Below are 20,953 nucleotides of genomic sequence, written 5' to 3'. Positions count from 1 at the left end.
GGATTGGTTTCTGAGAAAACTATGAGTATAAATTCTCATTGTGAAAAGCTAGCACTATTCATCATAAAGGGTGCCACCTCTCCGCTCATTTTAGGATTGCCGTGGCTCCAGGCCCATAACCCCACAATTGACTGGGCATCTGGGAAAATTATTCAGTGGGGACCTAACTGTAGGGGTTCGTGTATTTCCCCTATAATGGCAGTCACGTCCTTGGAGGGGTTACCTGCAGCTTATAATGACTATATTGATGTATTCTCAAAGAAAGCTGCCGAGACACTACCACCTCATAGGCATTATGACTGCCCAATTGACCTCGTTCCTGGCTCTACTCCCCCCAGAGGCCCAGGCAATGAGAGAGTATATTTCTGAGAATCTAGAAAGAGGTTTTATTAGGCCCTCAAATTCCCCTGCCGGTGCTGGATTCTTTTTTGTGGGCAAGAAGGACGGAGGTCTTCGCCCATGTATTGACTATAGGGGGCTTAACAAGATTACTATTAAGAACCGCTATCCCCTTCCACTAATCTCTGAGCTCTTTGATCGCGTTAAGGGTGCTAACATCTATACTAAACTTGATCTTAGAGGTGCTTACAATCTCATTCGTATCAAGGAAGGGGATGAGTGGAAAACCGCTTTTAACACAAGGGATGGCCACTACGAATATTTAGTTATGCCTTTTGGTCTTTGCAACGCTCCTGCAGTGTTCCAGGAATTTGTCAATGATATTTTTAGGGACCTGCTGGGGGTGTTCGTAGTGGTCTATCTGGACGACATTCTGATTTTCTCCTCTAACCTGAGTGACCATCGTAGTCATGTTAAAGAGGTGTTACGAAGATTAAGGGAGAATAATTTGTACGCGAAACTTGAAAAATGCACCTTTGAGGTTAATTCCGTTCAGTTTTTGGGGTTCCATATTTCCAGTAAGGGTCTAGAAATGGATCCAGAGAAAGTAAGAGCTGTTCTTGACTGGACGCAACCTCTTTCCCTACGTGCTACCCAACGGTTTTTAGGTTTCGCCAACTATTATCGTCAGTTCATTAAAAAATTTTCCCTGATTGTAGCTTGTGGTCCTCAGAAGCTGTGCAAGCATTTAATTTTCTTAAGAAAGAATTTGTGTCTGCCCCCATTCTCTGTCATCCAGATACTGCCCTCCCCTTCATTGTTGAGGTTGATGCCTCTGAGGTTGGGGCAGGGGCAGTTCTCTCTCAAAGGCACCCTCTAAATAACAAACTGCATCCTTGTGCATTTTTCTCTAAAAAATTTTCCCCTTCTGAAGCCAACTACGTTATTGGTAATAGAGAACTGTTAGCAATTAAGTGGGCCTTTGAAGAATGGCGGCACTTACTGGAGGGGGCTAAACATGCTGTTTCTGTGTTTACGGATCATAAAAATTTATTATATATTGAATCAGCCAAACGGTTGAACCCTAGACAGGCTAGGTGGGCTCTATTCTTCTCCAGGTTTAATTTTTCTATTACTTATAGGCCTGGCTCCAAAAACACTAAAGCCGATGCACTCTCTAGGAGTTTTGAAGCTAATCCTCCTGACCCTAGGGAGTGCATACCCATTATCCCGGGTGAGTTGATTGTGGCAGCTCTGGGGGTTGATCTCACCAACCTTTTATCCACAGTTCAGTCTTCTGCCCCAGTTGGGACTCCCTCCGGGAGGCTATTTGTTCCTGAGAATCTCAGAGAACAGGTGTTAAAAGAAGCTCACGATTCCAAAATGGCGGGGCACCCTGGCATTGCCAAGACCGTGTCTCTCCTGTCTCATAGTGTTTGGTGGCCCTCTCTCACTCGAGATGTCAAAGCCTTTGTTAATTCATGTTCTGTCTGTCATAGATCTAAGTTGTCCAGAAACCTTTCACAGGGATTGTTAAGGTCACTGCCAATCCCTGACAGACCTTGGTCCCATCTTTCGATGGATTTTATTGTAGATCTTCCTCCGTCCCAAAGGGAAAACTGTAATTTGAGTGGTAGTGGATAGGTTTAGTAAGATGAGCCACTTCATTCCCCTCCCACACCTCCCTTCCGCTAAATCCTTGGCTGATTTGTGTTCTCTGGTGGGGATTGAATTATCATTTTCCACCGCATATCACCCTCAGACTAATGGCCAAACTGAAAGAGTTAACCAGTCAATTGAACAATTCCTGAGGTGTTATGTGGCTAACAACCAGTCCTCTTGGGCGGAGCTATTACCCTGGGCAGAATTTGCGTATAATAACGCCACTCACTCCTCTACTGGTCAGTCTCCATTTTTCATTGTTAATGGTCTTCACCCAAAAGCATTTTCGTTTTCCGGTTAATTGTCGTCTGTGCCCTCTGTTAATTCCTCGATTAGTTTATTTGCTAAGATTTGGTCTGATGTTCATGATTCTTTCTAAAGCCACTGCGATCCAAAAGAAATCTGCTGACAGATCTCGCAGGGAGGCTCCCCATTATCAAGTTGGTGATTCTGTCTGGCTATCCACAAAGAATATTAAGTTGAGAATCCCTTCTCTTAAGTTGGGGCCTAGATTCATTGGTCCTTATGCCATTACTGAGGTTATAAACCCCTCTTCTGTTCGTCTTAAACTTCCGGAAACCTTTAAGATTTCTGATTCTTTCCATGTTTCTCTTTTAAAGCCAGCTCCTCAGGTCCGTGTATTACCTGTTCCTCCCCCAGTATTGGTTGACGGGCAGTCCGAGTTTGAGGTCCAGGAGCTTCTGGACTCTCGTGTGGTGCGTGGTCGGCTCCAGTATCTAGTCAGGTGGAAGGGTTATGGCTCTGAAGAGAACTCTTGGGTCTCAGTAGATGACATCAAGGCCGACCGCCTTCGGAGGCAATTTCATGCCAAGTTTCCTGAGAAACCTGGGGGTCCTGTGGCCCCCCCTAGAGAGGGGGGTAATGTAATAAAATTACCGGTGCGGCGGGGACGCCCGCCGCGCCACTCGTCTTGCCGGCTTCCTACTAGTGCGCGCGCCGCGCGCCTTCATTCTATTTAAAGGCGCAGGCGTGCTGACGCATGACGCCAAATTTGAAATATTTAAAGGGCCTTTCCTTTGTTTCTCATTGCCCATGATAGGTTTATTCCTGGTGCCTGAATTTGTGCTTAAAGCTTTTGTTTGTTCCTGTTTTTGACCCTGCCTGGCTTTGACGATTCTGATTATCCATATCCTGATCCGTGCCTGTCCTTGACTACCGTTTTTGCCTCATCCTTCTGATTGATTATCCGGTTTGACCCATTGCCTGCCTGACGATCCTAGTTATCTGCCCGCCTCGACCCAGCCTGTCTGACCACATATTTGCCTACTCCTATCTGTACCGTGACCATTGGCCTTAAGACTTTCTACAGTCGTGCCCCATTGCTAGCCAGAACTCCTGCTCTGCACCTCTCATATAAGTTCAGGTGGCATCCGAGTAGCTGAGGGCTCCTCCCAAAGCCAAAGGCGGTCACGCTACTGGTGAAGCACGAGCCGAGACCAGGGTGCTTGGCACTTGTTCTGGTATTGGGTGCCGACCGTGACAGGTAGAACGTAGCCAACGAAAAAATCAAATAAAAATTGATAACGGAAGCATCTCATTAAGTCCTCTTGGATTAACAGTGTCAAGTTTGTAAATCCATCTGGATTCCAATTTCAGCAAGTCCAAGTCTCTGTTACCCCCTCTCCTGGGATTCGGAATATGGTCAATAAGCATGTGTCTAAATTGGGGTAAAGAATTGTTTAGCAGACAAAAAGTGTTTTGCAATGAGTTGTTCGGCTTTTCCAGAAGCTAAAGCTGATCGAATAGCACAGCGGTGATTGTTCATTCTATCTCTGTAGGGGGTGATAGCCTTGGTACAAGTCAGTCGGTGTCGAATCTTGAAAGGTTGGCCAGTGTGAGGATGCCTAAATGTAGTACCCTGGACCATTCCACTACAAGTTTGACAACCCGTGCATTTGAAACATCCTGGCTTTTGCATGCGCCCCAACCAAGTGGTGGGTGACGCCGTGGGTTTTAAGTCTTTGATCATGAGCATGTCCCCCAGGTTTTTGCCCCTTCTATACCCCATAATAGGTCTTGGGGCACCAAAGAAAGGTAATGAGGGGTCCGAAGAAATGATGTCCCATCTATTGGAAAGGGCAAGCTGGAGATTTTTGCTCTCAACCGAGAAGGTGTTGGAGAAAATCAAAGGCGGTTGTTGTTTGGCAGGTCTAGTGCTGGGTTGTAATAAATCATCCTGTCTGCCTGTACACATACTTTTTGGGGGAAATTAGCCATGGTAGGCAAGGGTAGTAGAGGATCTGGAGCATAGAGACAGGGACACAACTTCTTCAGGCAAAAACCACGGGTTTATTTAGGGAAAATTCTTCCCAACATAAAGCTCACAGGAACACAGTTCATCAAACTTCCAGGGTAACCTCCACACCACACAACCTTTTCAGTGTTTCTCACCATCCCCTGTTACACACATCCACAGTGACTCTCACACCCATGAATACTCTAGCTTCTCAATAAGCCTTGCTTTCCGCAGCAAATTTTCACAGAAGTTTTGAGAAACAATTTGCCAACGGCGAAATGCGGAAATTCGCTACGAATCCATGCCTGACGAAAAAATTTGCTCATCACTATATATTACATCCCTCACAATATATTTATTTATGTGTGTTGCACTGAGTACCTTTTTGAAATTAGCTTACTTGCCCCCCTCCCCCCATATATGCAATATTTACTGCAGATGCCCATGAAGTTATTGGTAGATCTCTGCTACTGCAGGCAACTGACTACTTTGAAATGTCTTTCCACTGGCAACAATAGAAGTCTCTGGTGGAAAGTCCTATGCATTGCTTCGCCTTTCTGAAGTTTTCTCTTGCAGGCAACTTTGCACAACATTGGAGGACCGCTTAGTCCTCTGTGGTAGCAGAGATCTATTGCAGGAGGCTAACTCACTCCATGGGACATTAGCCTAAAAGTAGCAAGCAACTGATAAATATATTCTTCACACAGTCTTGACTAGTGATGAGTGAATCTGTCCTGTTTCGCTTCGAAGAAAAATTTGCGAAACAACAGGAGAATTCTTGAAACAGCAAAAAGTCACTGAAACGCATTTGTCACACAACTTTTTTGTCGCTCTCGCTGTCTTTTTGTTGCATGCAGTGACTGCGCCCAATTGGATATGACCGTGACCAATTTGACGTGACTGCAACTTTTTTTGATGCGCAACAAAATTCATCAAACAATTTGACATTGTCAAAATGTGGAAATTTGCTGTGAATCCATACCTGGCGAAAAAATGTGTTTATCACTATACCATATGATAGGATTTACTACCTTAAATATAGTCAGTCGGGAGGGAGTGGTCACACCCTCTCAAAAGATTTTTCTGCTGGGGGGGTGGCACGACCAAGTTACACAGCTGTTTGTTACATATGTAGATCATTTAGTGCCTGGGCAGACAGAGTGTTTGGTCTCTCAAATGGAAGCAGATCCATTTACAGCTGCTGTGCCGTGTACCTGTACAGCTTCCATCTGAGTGCGGGTAAACAGAGCGGAGCAGAGCTCAACCCAAAAAAGCCTGCTTTCACATTTTTTTGGGCAGACCTGCACTCAGACAGAAGCTGTACTTTTCAATGTAGGTACACAGAGCAGCATACAGGAACGGATCAGATTCTCTCAGTCTGAAGAAAAAATACAGGCTGAAAAAAGCAGACCAAATGCTTTGCCCAAGCCTTTAAGAAAATGTTCCAATATTTTTTCTTGCCCTTGCATATATCTCATGTTTGAATCCATGTGATCAGCTCTCATAGAGGCGCTCAGCACAAACATTCAACCATTTTTTCATTTAAAGGAAAACACCCCTTACCCCATTGAACCTCTAATCACTAATTAGCTTGGCCTGCACAAGTTATGTTAATCCGTATTTTTTTTGTTGATCTTCACTAAAAAGTGTTGTTGCATTCCTTTTGCAAATTAGTGAATTTGGGGAACATGAAATGGCTCCTAAGATATGAAAAAATAATTCCTATGAATTAAGGCATGTGGACTTTGAATTGTGTCATATTGTGTTCAAAAGAAACACCCAAGCAAATTTTCAGAAACATTTATATACAAGATCATAGCATTGTGTGTTCTTTTACTATCCATTATACTGCATTATAATTGCGACATTCCTTTTTTATTGCTATAATGATTGTGTAGCTTTCTTACATGTTTTAAACTCTGTTTAATAAATTGGCAATCAGAAATCAGGCCTCTCATGGCAGCTATTGACAAAGCTGTTGTAAGGCCTGCTGCTGCTACTCTACTTCTTTCTTTTATGTCTTGCTAGACACAGGTGGTGACTCACCCTTCACAAGATGACACTGCAAATAGATGCTTTATTGAAAAATTCCTCCCTACTCAGCACCTGTGACCCTTTGAAAGGAGGTACAAGAAATACTCTTAATATCTAAACCCTTATATAGTTTTTTTATTTATCAGATAGCAAACTTCCCTGACTGTGAGCTACAATATTATTTTCCTTATTACCTGGTCCTAGAATTCCATATACTGTATATCATTCTGTTTGCATTTATTAGTTTCCATAAGATCATCAAAAATCTCATGCCTATTATGCATTATTTCCTTTGTAAATGCTCCACTACTCTACTACATGCCATACTGCACAATGACTGTTTGCTTCAAATATGTAGCACTACTTATTGGAGAGTACACATTTTGGAATCCAAAAACAGAATAGTGAATCAGATAATATGAAGTAGTCAAATTGACAGAGGAATAGTATGGAATAAAGAGTCTGATACCTATTTAAATACTTGACATCTAGCCTAGAAATTGTCAGACATTTTAATAGGAAGCTGTTTTGTTTCCCACACATCCCTATTCAGCCTTTGCCCCCTTGTGTTTAGCATTAAGGGTCCTGTCCTAATGTTATTTTGGGAACAGCCCTTTTACGTTCATATTGAGACCAATGAAGAAGGGAGAGCATGGGAAAAAAGCAAATAGCTAATGAGAACCTGCCCCAGACTTATAACCTAGGGTTTGAATGTTAAAAAAAACATGCACAGTGGATAAGAAAAAGAAGAGCGTGCAAAGGGGAACAAATAGGTCAGGCAGTATTTTCATTCCCAAAAGTTTTCACACAGAAAACAGGGTTGACTACAGAGCTTGCCAAACCGAAAAAAGGGCACTTGCTGCATGCAAGTTTAATTTCAAATACAACGTTAAATAGTATTGTGAGATTTTAGGGCTTATTCACAAGGTTAGACGCAGTGTGCCATTTTTTTGTAGATTGCCCACTACATGGGGCATTGTACAAATAGCTACAGGCCTTTGTGCAGAAATGCATTAGTGAGCACTGTATTGGGTGGACACCTATGTGCCTCCACCTACCCCATACCTTGAGGATCATTCAGAAGCATAGGTTACAGAGTAACCTCCTGACATGGAAAATTCCAGAGCTCAGTGCAGAGAGCAGACTGGGGGATACAAGTGCTTCCCCAAATGAGCACTAAGGAATGCACCATTGAGGGCTTTAGCAGATTAAAATGATTACTCTGTTTACTTCTTCAGGGATTTTGTAATTATGAAATTTCATAATGAACCTCTTGTGTTCTGCACAATACTTCAAAAGCAACCTGACAATCTTGCTTATTGAGAAAATGGAGCTGTCCCACAACAAGGATTTGTTCCTTATTTTTACTCAAATGTTAAGCTTGTTCGCCTGGTGCGTGTAAAAATGTTGGTGCGCGTGACAATCTTTTGACGTGCGAAACGCTCAACATAATCAACAAAATAGAAGTCACTTTGTGACCTATCCAGTTGCAGCAGGCAGAGGCAGTCATAGACTGGTTCACCCAGGCTACATCATCTGCTGCAGGCTAGTGAATGGCAGGAGGTAATGTCATCTGCCAGCTCAGTGCTTGGGGACACCCCATCCCCCTTATTATTTTATCCTGAGGTGGATTTGGGCCCAGACACCCAGGATCTTGTTGATGAGCAAGACAGGCATGGGGGGTGCATTCCTGTCTGATGAGGAGTATCTGGCACAGCCCACCACATCAGCAGTAAGGGATGTTAGGCAGGGTCCCCTAATGACAGGGCAGCAGGCTGCTGGTGATGAGTCAGACACCAGCAATATGGATGTGGGTGTGGATGCCATGTATGATGTAGGCTCTGGGGGAGGATTTTGAGGATCAGAGGGACAGATCATGGGTGCCAGCTCAGGAGGATAACAACAGCAATTCAGAGGGGAAACTGTGCATTGTTTATGTTGGTGATGAAGTGCTGGCCCCACAGAGGCAGAAGACCCCATTAACCACTGCTAGTGGGGCAGGCAATGGGGCAGCACTGCACCTGGGTGCAAAAGCTCTGGGAATACAGGCAATCCCTGTAGCAAGGGAAGAGGATTCTGAGGCTCACAGTTGGAGGTGGCCACTGTGCAGCTCTGCCTTTTCTGCAGCCCACTCTGTCTCCTTCTCCTCCTCCTCCTCACTGCCATATCCTGCATGGCCCCTGTCCTGCCAGGTTTCGCTACCCTGGTTCCTTGGCCACAAGGCACCTTTTTCAACCAGCCACCCCCAAGTGCAGAGGCTCAATGCCTGCCTGGCAAAGCTTCTGGCAGTGCAGCTGCTGCCCTATCAGCTGGTTGATCCAGACCCCCTGTGCCAGCTGATGGCTTTCATTGCCCCTAACTGGCGGATCCCCAGCCGCCATTATTTTGCCATGAAGGCCGTCCATGCCCTCCATCAGCAGGTGGTGGAGAATGTGTACCTGTTCCTGGATCATGCTGTCGGCAGCAGGGTGTACTGCACCACAGACATGTGGACCAGCAGACATGGGCAGGGGCGGTATATATCCTATACTGGCCACTGGGTCACACCGATGAGAGCTGGGGAGGGTGCAGGCAGGGGCACTCCTCTCAGGCTAGAGGTGCCTCCCTGTGGGGTACGGGACAAAGACTTGCACATCAAAACAAGCAGTGGCAGCAAGCAAGATAAATCTAGTGATTGTACAGTGTGAAGAATGACATTCTTTGATTGCTGAAGTTCTGCTACAGTGATGCCATCCTTTGCAGGTACTTACATTTGTAGATGAGGTGTGTGTGAGTGAGCTATGTGGGTCAGACAGGTGATAGCTTGGACAAGTGATATCCAACTTGAAAACCTATTAAACCTGCTGGATTTAAGTTGGTTGTCAGTGATCATTGTGTGACATGTAGACACTTAAGGGCGGATTTCAGAATCTGAATCTGCATCCAATAGCTCAAATGTTTCCTTTCTTAGGAGCAGCTTGTTCAGTTCAAGACAAGAATGCAGGTCCTGTGAGCCAAGATGTGTCTTTAAGTTGACTTGCAGCAACAGCTCTGGTTGTGTGGTCTGCGGGGTTGTAGTCAGTAGGTACATAGTGCCACTGTTGTGGACAGGTGGATCTCCTAATTCTGAGTACTCTGTTGGAGACATAAACATAAAACCTTCTTTCATATAACCCATTGCTACCTTGCTGTCTGTGTAGAAAACAGTCTCTTTGAGCTCTATGCCAATCTCAGCTGTAACAAGTTCAGCTAGCTCCACAGCTAGAACAGCCCGGAGTTCCAGTCTGGGTATAGTATGCTCTGGAATTGGTGCAAGTTTTGCTTTGCCCATAACAAACCCAATGTGACATTGTCCATAGGTGTCCACGGTTCTAATGTAGGCAATAGCAGCTATGGCTTTAACAGAAGCATCAGAGAATACCGTTTTTGACTTTGTATTTCTGTAGATGGTATTAAAAGCATATGGGCGTATTGCCTGAAGACTGGAAAGAGTTGTTAGAGAACTTCTCCACTCTGCCCACAAATTCTTTTTGTCAGGTTCCAGTGGAGCATCCCAGTCAGATGTTTCCATTAAGTCTCTTAAAAGTGCTTTACCTTGTAATATAGGCTATTTATTGTGGACAGGACCCATCTGCAAGTGAAGGGTTTTTCTTCCCCAATTACTTGGAAGGCAAAGGTATCAGATTGTAAGTCCCACAGAAGTCCAAGTCTCCGTTGAACAAGTCTCTTAGATCATTTGAATGGGAGGGGAAGGCTTGCATCACTTCTTTGCTGTTGGAAGCTATTTTATGAAGCCTAAGGTTTGAGCAAGCAAGAGCTTCCTATGCCCTTTTGAGGAGACTGATAGCAGTTTTACTTGAGGGTAAGGATTTTAAGCAGTCTCTACAAAGAAGTACTTTTCAACTAATTGCTTGACATCTGACCCAAACTCCACCTCACTTTCCTGAGCAGAGCGCCTTGAGCCCATAGATAGCAACTGCAGGGGAAGGACTGTTGCCAAAGATGTGTACCCTCATTCGGTACTCTGGACTTTGCTAAAGCGTTTGATACAGTACCTCACAAAAGGTTAATGATCAAATTAAGGAATATTGGCCTAGAACATAATATTTGTAATTGGATAGAGAACTGGCTGAAGGATAGAGTACAAAGAGTGGTTGTAAATGGAACATTTTCTAATTGGACCAGTGTGGTTAGTGGAGTACCGCAGGGGTCAGTCCTTGGGCCTTTGCTTTTTAACTTGTTTATTAATGACCTGGAGGTGGGCATAGACAGTACTGTTTCTATTTTTGCTGATGACACTAAATTGTGCAAAACTATAAGTTCCATGCAGGATGCTGCTGCTTTGCAGAGTGATTTGACAAAATTAGATAACTGGGCAGCAAACTGGAAAATGAGGTTCAATGTTGATAATTGCAAAGTTATGCACTTTGGTAGAAATAATATAAACGCAAACTATCTACTGAATGGTAGTGTGTTGGGGGTTTCCTTAATGGAGAAGGATCTAGGGGTTTTTGTTGATAACAAGTTGTCTAATGCCAGGCAGTGTCATTCTGTGGCTACTAAAGCAAATAAAGTGCTGTCTTGTATAAAAAAGGGCATTGACTCAAGGGATGAGAACATAATTTTGCCCCTTTATAGGTCCCTGGTAAGGCCTCACCTTGAGTATGCAGTGCAGTTTTGGGCTCCAGTCCTTAAGAAGGATATTAATGAGCTGGAGAAAGTGCAAAGACGTGCAACTAAACTGGTTAAGGGGATGGAAGATTTAAGCTATGAGGTGAGACTGTCGAGGTTGGGGTTGTTTTCTCTGGAAAAGAGGCGCTTGCGAGGGGACATGATTACTCTGTACAAGTACATTAGAGGGGATTATAGGCAGTTGGGGGATGTTCTTTTTTCCCATAAAAACAATCAACGCACCAGAGGTCACCCCTTTAGATTAGAGGAAAGGAGCTTCCATTTGAAGCAGCGTAGGTGGTTTTTCACGGTGAGGGCAGTGAGGTTATGGAATGCCCTTCCTAGTGATGTGGTAATGACAGATTCTGTTAATGCCTTTAAGAGGGGCCTGGATGAGTTCTTGATCAATCAGAATATCCAAGGCTATTGTGATACTAATATCTACAGTTAGTACTAGTGGTTGTATTTATAGTTTATGTATGTGAGTGTATAGATTGGTAGGTGTGGGTTGGGTGTGCTGGGTTTACTTGGATGGGTTGAACTTGATGGACACTGGTCTTTTTTCAACCCTATGTAACTATGTAACTATGTCTTTGGAAGGATCATTGTCTCTGTACCAGAAAAATCTCAGGAAACGCAAGAGTACTCCCATAAGTTTGTAATTGAGGTCAGGGCCTGTTAAGAGAACATCATTTAGGGAGATGCCTTTGAACTTAGAACTGGAATCAAAAACCACTCTAATTTGCCCTGGTTTCTTCGGATGATATACTCCAAATATTGGTAAGTACCAGCATTCCTCACTGTCAGTGACTGTGGGAGCTAGCTCTGCATGACTTGTTCTCAAATATTTTCCCCATGAAAGTAAAGAAGTGGTCTTTCATCTCTGGTTTCTTTTGAAAGCTGTGCTTGAGAGAGGTGGAATGTTTTAGGGCTTCCTCTCTGTTGTTAGGTAGGCGTTGCCTCTGAGGTCTAAAGGGTAGAGGTGCGACCCAACTGTTGGCATCCTTTTTAACTAGCCCCTTCTCCATTATTTCTAAGAAGAGTTTATCCTCAATAGACACCGCTACCTGATTATCCTCTTTTGATCTGTGAAACACTGTGCACCCTAGATGATCTTGATCACTGTCATAAGCATGGTTGTCATCAAAGGGGTTTGATGAGAGAGAGTGAGTCAGGTTTGTATTGAAAGGCCTTTCTTTTATGAGGAAGTTATTGTGACATGGTTGGAAGATGGAGGGACGCCCATTTTCTAGTGTGTTTGAGAGCATGCTGTTTACATAGGCTGGTTTGTGCACACTTCCAAGACAGACGTCTCCTATTATGACCCATCCTAGGTCCAACTTCTGTGCGTAAGGAGCATTGTTTGGACCATTAATCTAGTCTCTTGCTTTATGGACCTGTAAGATATCCCTCCCAAGGAGAAGCAGTATCTGAGCCTTAGGGTCAAGTTCAGGGATTAAATGCATTATAGATTTTAAGTGCACGTGGTGCCATGCTACATCTGGTGTAGGAATTTCAGATCTATTGTCAGGAATCCTGTTGCATTCAATTATGGTTGGCAAAGGTAAGTGTCTATGGACTCTACTTGGTACCCTTCTCCCTGTTGTCTCGATGATTCCTGCACAAGTTTTTAGGAAGTAAGGATTGCTTGGACCTTTGATATTGAATGCATCAAAGAAGGCTGGACAGTCTAGAGATCTGTTGCTCTGGTCATCCAGCATTGTGTAAAGCTTAACTGCTCTGTCTTTATTGCCTGTTGGATAGACTCTCAGTGCATTGTGAACTGACCTTGGGTGTAGCTGTAGCAGTGTCACTTTCCAGTGTCACTTTCCATGCTTGCTGGCACCATTGTTGTGAGGTAAAACCCATGGGGCTGGCCCAGGGTGTAAAGCTGTGTTGTGATGTGATGCACATGCTGTGCATTTTACACTGACCTTACAGTCCTTGGCAAGGTGAGCTGTTGATGAGCAGCACTTGTAACAAATGTTGTTCTTCTTTAAGAAGGCTTTGCGGTCCTCTATGGACTTCCCCCTGAAGGCTTTGCATTTCAGGAGAGGATGAGGCTTTTGATGCAGGGGGAACTGCTTACCAGGGTCTCTGCTCTTTGTCTCTTCATGCGTAGGAACAGCAGATCTGTGGGAAGAATCTAGAAAGGAAGCATAAGTTTGTGAACTGTTATGGCTGCTTTGCGAGCATTAAGCGCTAAAGGAGTAGTATGTGGCAGACTAAGATCAAAACTGGGGTCATTTCCCATCTTGGCCTGTTGGTATACAAAGTCCACAAGCACAGTGAATGGAGGAGAAGGAACATTGTGCATTTCTTTGTACTTAGACCCGTGTGTCATCCAGCGCTCCTGCATGTTGTAGGGCAACTTTTGTACAATGGGGTTAACACCTCTGGCTGTGTAAAGGAATGCATGGCCTGGTAAGTCGCCTTCAGATTTGGCTACTTGAAGTTCCATTAACAAGTCACTTAGTTCCCTAAGTTTTTGGTAACCTTTATTAGATATTTTAGGAAAATCGTCAAATATCTTGAAAGTGCATTCTCAATTACCTCAGCTGAGCCATAGCACTCGTTAAGTCTGTGCCAGATCATTTTAAGACCAGCCTCTGGGTGGTTTATGTTGATCACCCTGATCTTTTTGGCATGTTCTGCAGACTCAGTTCCTAGATATTTTATCAGGAGGTCTATCTCCACACTGTATGATAGGTATGAACGCCAGGCTCTGAAGCCTTCTGGGCGGTCATTAAACTTTACAAGTCCTTTGGTGACTAGCTCACGCTGTGCAAAGAACTTGGCAAAGTCCATTTTAGCCTGATTGGCACCAGGGTAGGCAGGTGGACCAGTGTAATAGTGAGAAGGTGTTGTGTAATCATACCTGTCTGGAGGCTCTCCTTTCGGCTGATTTGTGGCATACCGTTTTAACATAGCAGAGGAGGCAGCTGGAACCCACAGATTTGGGTACTTGGTTGGGTACTTGGTTGCTGCTGACTTGTTGAGTCACGCGTTGATCTGGTTCTTGCACTGAAAGAGAATGTGTCCTGTTTGGAGTGCCGGTGGACATACTCAGTTGGGCGCTGTAGCGGGTCTTGGGCGTCAGTTTCCAGATCTGGCATCCTGCTATGTCTTTCGCTGTCAGGGTATATGATTCCCTCTAGAGCTTCTGCATCAGCTATGGCTGCTGCAGCTTCCTTCTTTATGTTAAGCTTCTCTAGTAATGCTTCTAGGCGACCACTTTCTATTTTATGCTCTGCTTCCTGGCGTGTTCTTTCTGCTTCCAGGTGCGCTCTTTCTGCTTCTAGGTGTGCCCACTCTATTTTTGCCTTCATCTCCTTTTCTGCAAAGGAGGCACGGGCCGTGGCCGCTTCTGCTTTTGCGCGTGTTTTTGCTGCGCTTGTTTTATAGCCTGTAGTGAAGCTTCTGAACTGCTCTACCCGCTGCATAGCCGCTGTTTCACTGTTCTGTCCTCAATGCTGAGGTAGTGTGTAGCTCGACATACAGCAAAACCTTCCCACACTCCAATAAAGAGACCAAAGGTTAAATCTGTAGAACTTTACTGGGTGATTGTGGAAAATGGGAGTGGTGAAACTGTAACACAAATTACACAAAACACAATGAGTATATGGCAAATATACTAATACAGAAAACAGCTGCAACATAAACACATCAATGCTGGATCAGATTATATGCCACAGTGTCTCTGAGGTGCTGGCAGCGTTTTAATGGTGGCTCAGTCCAGGTTACATAGTTACATAGGGTTGAAAAAAGACCAGAGTCCATCAAGTTCAACCCATCCAAGTAAACCCAGAACACACAACCCACACCTACCAATCTATACACTCACATACATAAACTATATATACAACCACTAATACTAACTGTAGATATTAGTATCACAATAGCCTTGGTTATTCTGATTGTTCAAGAACTCATCCAGGCCCCTCTTAAAGGCATTAACAGAATCTGCCATTACCACATCTCTAGGAAGGGCATTCCACAACCTCACTGCCCTCATTATGACCATAATGCTTACCAGCGGTACTACCATAGGGAGAAGATGGATGTTGTGTGCTACTTCCACAGCATGAGCTACAAAATGGAGTCTGGACTCCCACAATGCATTGTAAAATGTCACGTGTCAGGAAGTATGGTGGTTCCATAGGGTCATAGGCTACACAGAAAATGAATACCTGCATTTACAGCAATCAGCCAGCAGAGGGAGGCCACTGCTAATGAGCAACAATAAACAACAAAATGATGAAAACTATGCTGGAGACATGGCAAAAACCACTGTGCAATGTTTGGGTACCCTAGTTTTAATGGTGTCTGAATGGCAGCAATTTAAATTTCCCCACTGAAAGTCAATGAGTGACATCTAATTGGCAGTTGGTGGCCCACTTTTTCTAATCTGAAACTGCAATTACCCAGTGACTAACTGCAGTGTTTAAGGACCCAAGGATTAATAGTTAAAGAATGGCACCTTTTTAAATTTAAACCAATAAAAGTCAATAGGTGAATTGTGATTGGTTGGTGTGCCCACTTTTCCTAACTTTGAGTCACCCAGTAACAAACTGCAAAGTTTGGGCACCCAGGCATAAATAGTGTGAGAATAACAGCATTTTATATTTAAGCCAATTAAATTAAATGAATGAAATCTGATTGGCTGTTAGTGGCCCAACCCACTTTTCCTATTTTTTAACTGCAGTCCCCCAGTGACTAACTCTGCAAAGTTTGGGGACTCAGGTGTAAAAATTGTGGGTCTGACAACATTTTACATTTCACCATTGAAAGTAAATACGTGATTGGCTGTTTTCTATTTCTAACTTTGAACTGCAAACATAGGCGGATTTTCAATAAGGCTAGGGGAGGCTAAGCCTCCCCAAACCTGCTTGGCACCTTGAAAAAACAAAACAAAAAAAACAAACCTCATTCAGTTTCTGCACTGCCCTGGAAACCTTCTGTACCTGCAAGCCGATTATGCTGTGCTCCAACTGGATCTTTCTTCTTGTGGATTCTCCAATCAGAGCACAGCTTTCTTGACTGACCGTAAAATTGACCAATCAAAGCACAGATGCGCACAGGGATCGGGTGATTTTGCAAACTGAAGGCAGTGCAGAAATAAAGACTGAAAAGAAGAATCTGCAGACTGTAACTTTACCTGAGAACCAACTCTCAACTTTTGCTGGAGATTTCATCCCACTCCCACAGGTGCTATACCCAGGTACTGTACCCAGGTTCTATACACAGGTGCTATACACAGGTACTATACAGTTCTAAAGGCTAAATCACTAGTTGAAATTAAATAGTTTTTTGCCTGATCTGACATTTATAATATCCCTATCCCCTACCCTAACATATGAATGGTAAGTTAACTCTTTCCCCCTGAAAAAGCTCATTGTGCTTTTATATATTTGTTGTTTTTTGCACTTACTATTTTTTTTTTTACTTTTGTCATTGTTTTGTTCATAGTTACAGTGGGGCCAATGTTGTGTATTGGTGCCAGTGTTATAGTGCCAGGGCCAGAATATCAGCCATCTGTACCCACTGCTTCTCATGGCATGTAATATGCTGGTTTTGTAAATACAGACTGCGTCTCACTATATATAATGTGCCTGGGATGTCAGTACCCACTGCCTCTCTCTCTATAAAACTAACTTAAACACATATAAAGGGGAGGTTCATTTTTAAGTTAACATTTAGTATGTTATAGAATGGCCTATTCCTAGCAACTTTGCAATTGGTCTTCCCAATTAATTTTTTTATAGTTCTTGAGAAATTTGCCTTTCTCTTCTGCCTCTTTCCAGCTTTCAAATGGGGGTCACTGACCCCGGCAGCCAAAAAGTGAGGCTACAATTTTATTATTATTGTAATTTTTTATTACTTATTTTTCCATGCAGGCCCCTTAACTATTCATATTCCAATCTCTTGTTTAAACCACTACCTGGTTGCTAGTATAAATAAGACCCTAGCAACCAGATAGCTGCTGAAATCAAATGGAGAGCTGCTGAACAAAAAGCTAAATAACTGAAAAACCATTAAAAATAAAAGAAGACCAATTGCAAATTGTCTCAGAATATCAATGTCTACATTATATTAAAAGTTAATTTAAAGGTGACCCCCCCCTTTAAGCTAACTGATCCTAAACACAAATGGATGGAGACCCCCTAACAGAAGCACACGTATGAATACGTTTACATCCTAAGCATTTTAGGGTAAAAAAGCCCTCCCACCCACACTTTTGCACAGAATCCCTGGGAGTCAGTGGGAACGGCAAGAGATAGTTGGGAGGTTAATTTTTTACACCAGCAGCAAATCCACTAAGTCTCACATTAGCTGTAGGTCAGACTCTGTATGGCCCATCTTTAGCCTCCCCAAACAAAAAAGTCACCCTCCGCCTATGACTGCAAATACCCAGTGACTAACTTTGAAAAGTTTAACCAAATTAGAATTAATACTAAATTATGCCATCAGTTTAAATATAAACCAACAAAATTTAATGGGTGGAATTTGATTGGTTGTTGGTGGCTCCACCCACTTTTCCTAACCTTTAAACTTTGCAGTTCTGATTGGCTGTTGTTGGCCCTGCCTACTTTTCTAAACTTGGAACATAGTCACCCAAATGACAAACTGTGCAAAGTTTGGGGACCCTGACATTAAATATGTGAGAATAGCAGCACCCCCCCCAACCCTATTCCTTCCCACATCCACCTCCCCTTCCCTCCCCCTCATGGTCTAACCCAGGGGTAGGGAACCTATGGCTCGGGAGCCAGATGTGGCTCTCTTGATGGCTGCATCTGGCTCGCTGCCAAATCTTTAATAAAAAAAATAATGGGGGCGTGGCCTGCGCTCGGCGGATAGAAGACGTGTTCTAAGCCTTAGAACACATCTTCTATCCACCCCACTCGACGTCCTCCCCAGAGCGTGTGTAAATTTAACGCGTCAGGGGAGGAGCGGTCGGGCAGGGGGAGTGCCATCAAGGGTTGGGCCTGGGCCGCCAGGGCCCACCCGGATTTTTACCGGTGTCCCGGCGGCCCAGTCCAACCTTGGAGGCTGCAGACATCCAATGTTGCCAAGATGCAATTTGTAGGTAGTTCAAGAAGATCTTGTAAGTATTCAATGAGATGAGATGTGTCTTGGGTGTAGGAACGCATAGCGAGAACAGAAGGTTGTAGGAAATCGGCGAGATATTGAGCTACAGGCTGCCACAGTGAACCAATGGCAGAAATAATTGGACGACCAGGAGGTGCCAATGTGGATTTATGAATTTTGGGTAAAGTATAGTTAAAAGGTATTTTGGGATGTATAGTATAAAGAAAATAGTTGATTGTTTTATCAATCCAGCCAGCAGTTAATGCAGTCCTAAGAATTTGTTCCAGTAATTTCTGGTATTCAGTGGGATTTTTTTGTAACTTTATGTATGTGGTTGTGTCTTTGAGTTATAAAAAAATTCAGTACAATATGTTTTGTCAAAAAGGACAACAGCCCCACCTTTATCAGCTTCCTGGATAATAAGGTCATTTGTTAGAGTTCTAAAGGCCCTCCCTTTCTGTGCTGCTTAAATTGCAGCACTGTCTTGTGTTGGTCCTCAAGGGGCAAGTGGTATGCTAATTTAAAAACCGCATGTAAATCTTTATTGAGTAAAGTACTTTTTGTCTTACATGAGGAAATAGCTTTTGTAGAGGAGGGATTTTGCTTGGTTTGGTTTGGCAAAACTTGGATGATGGGACTTTGAGTCCTTCCCTCACCCCTGAATATAATGACCTGGAAGCATGCAGTGATGATGTCATGCCTATTCTACATACCTAAGTGTGTAATACAATCCCCTGTTACAGGAAGAACAAACAAGCTCAAACATGCTGCTACATCTAGTTTGGTTCCTTTAATGTATTTTTTGATCTTAATAGACTCTGAGCCTTTCATTTTGTGCTGTATTTCTTACAATCTGTCCTATCAATATGCAACATTTTTCTATAGTAAATATCTACATTTTCACATTAATATGTCGAGTATTCAGGTATGCTAAAAACAGCAAACTGATCACTAGCATGCATTAAAAATTTTATTGCGTCAAATTTTTCGCGTCTTAACGCACGATTCACTAAAAGGATTTTTTAATTTAGATGTGATCCTGTTTCCATTATTTAAGTCGCGAAGACTATTTTCTTGTGTTATTTGATGCAGCACGCGCTAATTAACGTATGTGCGCTACTTTTCGCGCGTGCGCGCCATATTAGCCATACACACCATTACGTTCGTAAAACTAATTTTTTTTAAAATGACCATTTCCCTGCAAACTGGAGGCTGCATCACTCTAGGGCCAACACATACCTGAATAAATCACTCTGCAAACTCCATATTGTGTTGCCAAAAGCTCATGAACTGTACTTTTATATAATTACCGCCTTCTCCAAATAGGTGTTAATTTTCGCATATATTTTCGCGATATTTAGCGCGTCTAAGTGTTTGTGAATCATGCGTTAGTATTATTTCTGCGCGCTAATTAACGCAATGCGGTAAATTTAACGCATGCGGTTGTGCGCTAGTTATAATAATACTTTAGCGAATTGTGCGTTTTTTTTGCGTCAATTTTAATGCAAAAAACACATGCGTTATCGCACTTTAGTGAATCAACCCTATGGTCTCTTAACAACTATTACACACTTTTTGGTGCCATTTTCTGGGGGAGGTGTATAAGGTTAGGTGTTTTTCTCTCTGTTGTTACCTTGACAAATGGTCTCAAGGAAGACCGAAACGTTGGAATAACAAATAAGCTTTATTTCTTTTTCACCATACTTTGTGAGTCCTGTGAGTGCCCTGCTTTATACGACTATATTTATAGTCTATATTTACTCTTTTGCAGTGTGCACCCAGGCACTCTCTCTAGTGCAAACTACAACTTAGTATTGACAAATACAAGCAGGACTTGACTAACTTTAAACAGAACAAACTCAAAAAAGTATCAGAGGATTATAAACACAAACGGGTATATGGTTGGCTGTTAGGTATTAAGTCAGGCACTCGCAACTTTAGACCCCTTAGGAGGAAGAGAATACCCAAATCCCTCCAGACTGTGGACAGTTCTGAACAATCCCCTGACTCCGACAGCCCAGCCCCCAAACCTTTTTTAGGGGTGACCACCCGCTCAAAAAAAGACAAAGAGAGCGGAAATGCACTAGACGAGGGGGGAGGAAACATAAAAAACAGACACCCCCCCCCCCAGGGGAAAAAGAATATAATATTTAATCTCAGTAAACACGTAATGACTGAAGGTGAAATCTCCCTACTCTCTAGAGCAGTGCTGTCCAACTTCTGTGGTACCGAGGGCCGAAATTTTTCTACCTACGTGGCCGATAATGGAAGCCAGTTTTGACCACTCCCCTTTTTGAAACCGCACCCACTCGAAACCACACCTGTGTTATCACATGACCATACCCATATTAACCCTTTGCCTGCCAACACCGTACGGCGTACGTGTTGGCAAGGCAATGCACTGAGTGCCAGCGACGTACCTTGTACGTCTTCCTGCTTGTGGCGATGTGGATACTGATCGGCGGCTTCTTCCTCTTTCAAAAGCCGCCGATCGCTGCAGGATCCCCTAGGCAACGAGCGCTGGGGGCTGGAAGTGACGCTGTTGCATCAGATGACCCCAAGAAGGACCCCAGAGCAGCGGCTACGTCATAGACATGTGCCTGCTGCTGGGGTATTTAAACTCAGCCCCCCAGCGCCGCCCTCTGCCTCTCTGCTGGTCCTGGATGTTGCTGGAGCCCTCCTGCTGTGTGCTGCTGTTCTCCTGCGGTCCTTGGCTGTGAGATTTGCTGTGCCTGCCCTCGGGTAGTCCCTTTGCTTTTACATTACACACTTACTACTCACTTACTACACACTTACTACACATTTTTACATTTTAGTACTTTACATTACTTTTTTTTTGCAGATTTACACTAACTACACTTACTAACTTACATTTGCACTCACTACACTTACACACATACACTTACACACATACACTTACAC

The sequence above is a fragment of the Xenopus tropicalis genome, chromosome 2, assembly GCF_000004195.4.
Source record: "Xenopus tropicalis strain Nigerian chromosome 2, UCB_Xtro_10.0, whole genome shotgun sequence".
Lineage (NCBI taxonomy): Eukaryota > Metazoa > Chordata > Amphibia > Anura > Pipidae > Xenopus > Xenopus tropicalis.
Note: the sequence above shows the minus strand (reverse complement) of the source record.